General features: G+C 42.2%; 1 protein-coding gene across 1 annotated transcript in view; it reads left to right on the top strand.

Annotated features, from left to right (window-relative positions):
• Positions 1–5,918, top strand: part of LOC102811325 — a 128,492-nt gene that overhangs the window by 47,706 nt on the left and 74,868 nt on the right. The window lies entirely within an intron of this gene.

The following is a 5,918-nucleotide window of genomic DNA, read 5'->3' as shown; positions in this document are numbered from 1 at the left end:
CACAGGTAAATATCTTTCTGATACTCTCTGCTTTCAGCCAAGATCCATTTAACTGTCATCAGAACGTTGTTCCTCATCCTTGTCTGAATTCAGCTTCAGCCTTTGGCAGTTTCCTGTCAATGTACAGTTGCAGCTGTTTTTTTGAATTATCTTTCACCAAATTTTACTTGCCTGGGATATTAGTGATTTTGATGGATGGTTTCTGCATTCTGTTGGGTCACCTCTCTTTGGAATAGGCACAAATATGGATCTCTTCCAATCAGTTGGCCAGGTAACTGTGTTTTAAATTTCTTGGCATAGATGAATGAGTGCCTCCAGTGCTTCGTCAGTTTGTTGAAAGATTTCAATTTGTAGTTCATCAATTCCTGAAGCCTTGTTCTTTGCCAATGCCTTCAGTGCACCTTGGACTTCTTCCTTCAGTATCATTGGCTTGATCATATGCTACCTCATGAAATGGTTGAACATAGACCATTTCTTTTTGGTGCAGTGACTCTGTGTATTCCTTCCATCTTCTTTTAATGCTTACTGCATCATTAATATTTTACCCTTAGAATTCTTCAATATTCAAGTCAAAGCTTGGATTTTTTCCTTCAGTTCTTTCAGTTTGAGAAATGCTGGGTGTGTTCCTAGCTTTTGGTGTTCTAACTCCAGGTTTTTGCACATTTTGTTATAATATTTGATTCTGTCTTCTTGAGATACCCTTTGATATTATCTGTTCAGGTCTTTTACCTCCTCATTTCTTCCATTTGCTTTAGCATCTCTATTCTGGAGAGCAAGTTTCAGAGTCTCTTCTGACATCCCATTTGGTCTTTTCCTTCTTTCTTGTCTTTGCTTTCTTCCTGTATAATTGATCTTGATGCCATCCCACAACTCTTGTGGTCTTCAGTCATTAGTATTTAATTCATCAAATCTGTTCTTGAGATGATCTCTAAATTCAGGTGGCATATGTTCAGTCACTCATATTTTGTTTCTCATGGTGGTGGTGGTATGCTTTCTGACCCACAGTGCCCCTGTATAGGATTTCTGATGCTGTAAATCTTTATAGGAGCAGAAAGCCTCATCTTTCTCCCATGGAACAGCTGGTAGTTTTGAACTGCCGACCTTGAGGTCAGCAGCCCATCTCGTAACCACTACACTACCAGAGCTCCTTTATTTAGCCTCAGCCTAAATTTGCATATATACTTTTACATTTTCTAGTAGGTATGTTGGAGGCCAAGATGGCCAAACTTCGTCTCTCATACTTCGGACATATTGTCAGGAGGGACCAGTCGCTTGAGAAGGATATCATGTTTGGTAAGGTGGAGGGTCAGAGAAAAAGAGGAAGACCCTCAATGAGATGGATTGGCCAGCAGCATCAGTGGACTCAAGCATGGCAACAGTAGTGAGGTTGGCCCAGAATCGGGCAGTGTTTCATTCTGCTGTGCATAAGGTTGCTATGAGTCAGTACCAACTTGATGGCACTTAACAACAACAACAGTTAAAAAATATATATGTGAAATAAATTTGAACCCTGGTGTAGCACTGTACTGTAAGCACTGGACTGCTAACAAGGCTAGCAGTTTAAACTCACCAGGTATTCTCAGAAACCCTGTACTAAGTCACTATGAGTTAGAACAGACTTGATGGAACACAGCAACAATAATCTACTTAACCCAATATGTCTGAAATATTATCATTCCAACATGCAATCAATATTAAAAAATTAATGAGCTATTTTACATGGTTTTTGGATTAAGCCTTTAAAATCTGAAAAACAATACTTACAGGATCCCTTGGACAAGCCACATTGCAAGTGTTCAATAGCCATGTGTGGCTAGAGGCTACCAAATAGCCATGTGTGGCTAGTGCAGCTTTTGATAATGGAAAAGATTTTCTTATTTTCCTATCTCGCCATGTAGCATCTAACCTTTACTGGTAGCCAGGAGGCCCTTATTTTGTATGTCTCCTTCTCTAACAAGTCTTCTGCCCGAATCTACCCAGCCTCTTACCATACAGACTTCACAGTCGTCTCAAATCTTCTTTCATGTCTCTGTTGAGTCCAGAGACCAGTGAAGTCTAGTTAGAGGTAGACCTAAGGCATGGCAGGTATAGCATGTGCCCTGGGAATCATTTGAAAGGGGTGCCACTGAGCAGTTTCTATCACCATTCAGAAAGTTAGTACTTACACTGTCCTGTTTGAGAGCCTCCATGGAGCAAGCCAGACTGTGTAATCTCACTCTGCTGGGTATAGAAAGAAGAGAAACTCAGGGGGAAAAAATCAAAGAAACTGAAAAAATCCAAAATCCAAGACTTTGAGCACATCATAGATCCATTTTCATCCATACAAGCAAGTAAAGTGCAGTTGCAATTTTCATGTAGTGCACTACTGTGTTAAGCAAAAGATTAACAAACTTGCATTTGTGAGCTGCTCTTATGGTAAGGAGCTCTGGTAGCGTAGTGGTTACGACTCGGGCTGCGAACCTTCAGGCCAGCAGTTTGAAACTGTCAGCCACTCCATGGGAGAAAGATGAGGCGTTCTGTTCCCGTAAAGATTTACAGCCTTGGAAACCCTGTACAGGGTCGCTATGGGTCAGAACCGACTCGACGGCACTTAACAACAACAACTTATGGTAAGGAGTCCTGATGTGGTGCTGGGGGTTAATGCACTAGACTGCAAAGTCAGTTTGAACTGCAAGATTGGTGGTCCAAGCTCTCCAGTCACTCCTTGGAAACCCTCTAGAGGGTCGCTGTGGGTCAGAACCAACTTGACAGCATTTAACAACAACGACTTATGGTAAAGTTATCTAAAAGAAGGGTGTTTGGGCAAGTGCATAATTTCAGTGCTTGTCGTAGGTGCTGTTTTTAACAGTTATGCCTTTGCTCTCAGTAGAGCTAGACAGGAGTGTTGTTGTTGTGGTTAGGTGGTGGAGGGTTGGTACCGACTCATTGCGACCCTATGCACAACAAAACGAAACACTGCCCGGTTATGTGCCAACCTCACAATTGTTGCTACATTTGAGCCCATTGTTGCCACCACTGTGCTAATCCATCTCATTGGGGGTCTTCCTTTTTTTCTCTGACCCTCAACTTTACCAAGCATGATCTACTTCTCCAGGGAATGGGCCCTCCTGATAATATGTCTGAGCTATGAGACATAAAGTTTGGCCATCCTGGTTCCAAGAAGCATTCTGGGTATACTTCTTCCAACACAAATTTGTTTGTTCTTTTGGCAGTCCATGGGACTTTTAAGACACTGTTAAAGCAAACATGCCTGTAAAACAAACTTATCTTTCTCTTGCTGATACTGATCCTATCCCATACCAAAGCTATTGTGTGTTATTTTGCTTATAGAGTTAAAAAAAAAAAAAATCTTTCTCATTTCTTTTCCTGTCTTGGTTGTGATGGGGCTAGGGTGGGGAGGCAGAGGAGGTAGAAATAAAGTGGGAAAGATAAAAAAAATCTTATCCTAACTACTGCTTCTGGCAGTTTGGATTTGCTATCAGCTGAGATGTGGATGGACCAGGTTTGCTGGGAAGACTAAGAGTTTAAGACTAAGAGTTTGGGATGCCAAGTAGATATTCAGATGGGAAAAGGAACTAGACAGGTAGTATATCTGAGGGGCCTTCACAAAGTTCATGGAAATATGGAATTAAAAAATAATGGAATTCTCCCAGTCTTTTTGGAGTTCCTTAGTATCTTTTACATGTTGTTGTTAAATGTTGTCGACTTGGTTCCAATTCATAATGACCCTGTATAGGGTTTCCAAGGAACTGCTGGAGGGTTTGAACCATCAACCTTGAGGTTAGCAATCCAGTGCTTATCCTACAACACCACACCAGGACTCTTTTATATGTTGTTGTTGTTAAGTGCCATCAAGTTGGTTCCAATTCATAGCAACTTTGTATAGGGTTTCCAAGAAGGGATTGGTGAGTTTGAACTGCCAACCTTATGGTTCAAACTAACCTTGAGGCCCAGTGTTTATCCTACAGTGCCACACCAGGACTCCTATTTTGTCCATAGAATCCATCAATATTGCAAGTCAAGCTTGCTTTTTTCTTCAGTTCCTTCATTCTGAAAAATGCTGCACTGTTTCTTCCATTTTGGTGTTCTAATGCCAGGTCTTTGCACATTTCATTACAATCCTTGACTTTGTCTTCTCCAGCTGCCCTCTGAAGTAACAGTGTGGAGCAGGATGGTAAGTGGTAGAGAGGGAGAGAGTAGCAGGAATTGAGAGATCTGAAGTATTACCAGCAGGACTCGATGACTTGTAGAGTGAGGTAGAGAGCGAGGTCAAGAATGACTCATGTTAGGGAACAGATGGTGCTATTTACTAACATGGGAAGCTGGAGAGGGGCTAGGCTTGTGGGGGAAGAGCCCTTAACTTGATCATTTAAATATGAGAGGCTTTCATGATGCCCAGGAAGCGATGCCAAGTAAATCATTGGATCTATGGGGTTAGACCTCAGGAAGATCAGAATTAGAGACACAGATTTGGTGGTAAATGGTCTAAGGAGACCATGTGGCCTTTAGCTACTACCCAAAAGGATGGCAGTTCTAATCCCCAAGTCACTCCTTGAGAGAAAAGTGTGGGAGTCTGTTCCCACCAAGATTATACCCTTGGGGACCCTATGGGGTAGTTCTCTGTCCTATAAGGTCACTCTGAGTCAGAATCGACACGACGGCAACAGTCTAAATGTTCTAGAGGTTGTCATCTCTGTTGTGAACATGTAAGGCATCTACCAGGGAAAGAATCTAGGTGGAAAAGATGAGGTCCTGGTACTGGGGCTGAGTATTGTCATCATTTAATGACCTGATAGAGGAAAAAGATGCTTCGAGGCATTAGAGAAAGAACAGTGGGCAAGTTGAATGAGATCAAAACAAGTCTACAATCCTAGAAACCCAGCGAAGAGAGTGAGTCAAAAAGTGGAAAATGCTAAGCTGTCAGATCTACTGCTGTTGTTGTTGAATGCTGTAGAGTCAGTTCTGACTCGTAGCAAATCTTTGTAGGGTTTACAGGATGTGGCTGGTGGGTTAGAACTACCAACCTTGTGGTTAGCAGCCCAGTGCTGATCCCACAGCGCCACCTCCAGGACTCCAGATCTACAGAGAGATTTAGAAAATGATTAAAGCAAATCTGTGGGATATAGATAGAGGGCGTGATTGATCTTAGCAAGAGTGGTTTTGGTGACTTGATGGGGTCAGATAGAATGGGCTGAGGAAGAGGAGGTCAAGAAATGAAGACAATGAGTATAGGCAATAACTTATTGGAAGTGTGGCCCAGGAGGGAGAGGAGTAAGGATGTTTTAAAACGGCATAAGCATTTTCAGTTCAACTGAGAAATACCCAGTTGAGAGGAGTTGGACATACACGTAGTCCTTGACTCCGAATGGGGTTCCACTCCAACAACTCCATCATAATTTGATTCTAATGCAAGTTAGTGCTTCATTTTTTAAAAGTTTTAATTACTATAGACTTTTATTTATAAATCATAATATTGAACATCTGTGACAAACATCAGCACAGTATACACTGCAACACTGTATGTAGTATGTTACTAATAATAAGATATACCCCTCCCTGTAAAACACCCTCAGGCAGGGGTAAGTGCATTTTGTTACTGCTCGCTTTTGTTGTAAATCAGGGACTACCTGTACTAGAAGACAAAGGGCTGCTTTCTGAGGTGGGAAGAAGTGACCTCCAAGGGGCGTGCCTTTTCCTCCATTGTGCAGAGGAAGGAAGAGGAGAGGCATGGCTGGCTGTGTGGATATATGGCAGAAGTTGAGGGGTCTCACTTGGGGAGGCCATGGCTTCAGAGGGGTAGAGAATTTGAAATTACGAGAATGGTTACGAATCGGGCTGCGAACCTTAAGGTCAGTGGTTCGAAACTACCAGCTGCTCCACGGGAGAAAGATGAGGCTTTCTACTCCCGTAAAGATTTA

Source organism: Chrysochloris asiatica, unplaced genomic scaffold (assembly GCF_000296735.1).
Source record: "Chrysochloris asiatica unplaced genomic scaffold, ChrAsi1.0 scaffold00027, whole genome shotgun sequence".
NCBI lineage: Eukaryota > Metazoa > Chordata > Mammalia > Afrosoricida > Chrysochloridae > Chrysochloris > Chrysochloris asiatica.
The sequence above is the reverse complement of the archived record's forward strand: the minus strand, read 5'-3'. Positions and strand labels throughout refer to the sequence as shown.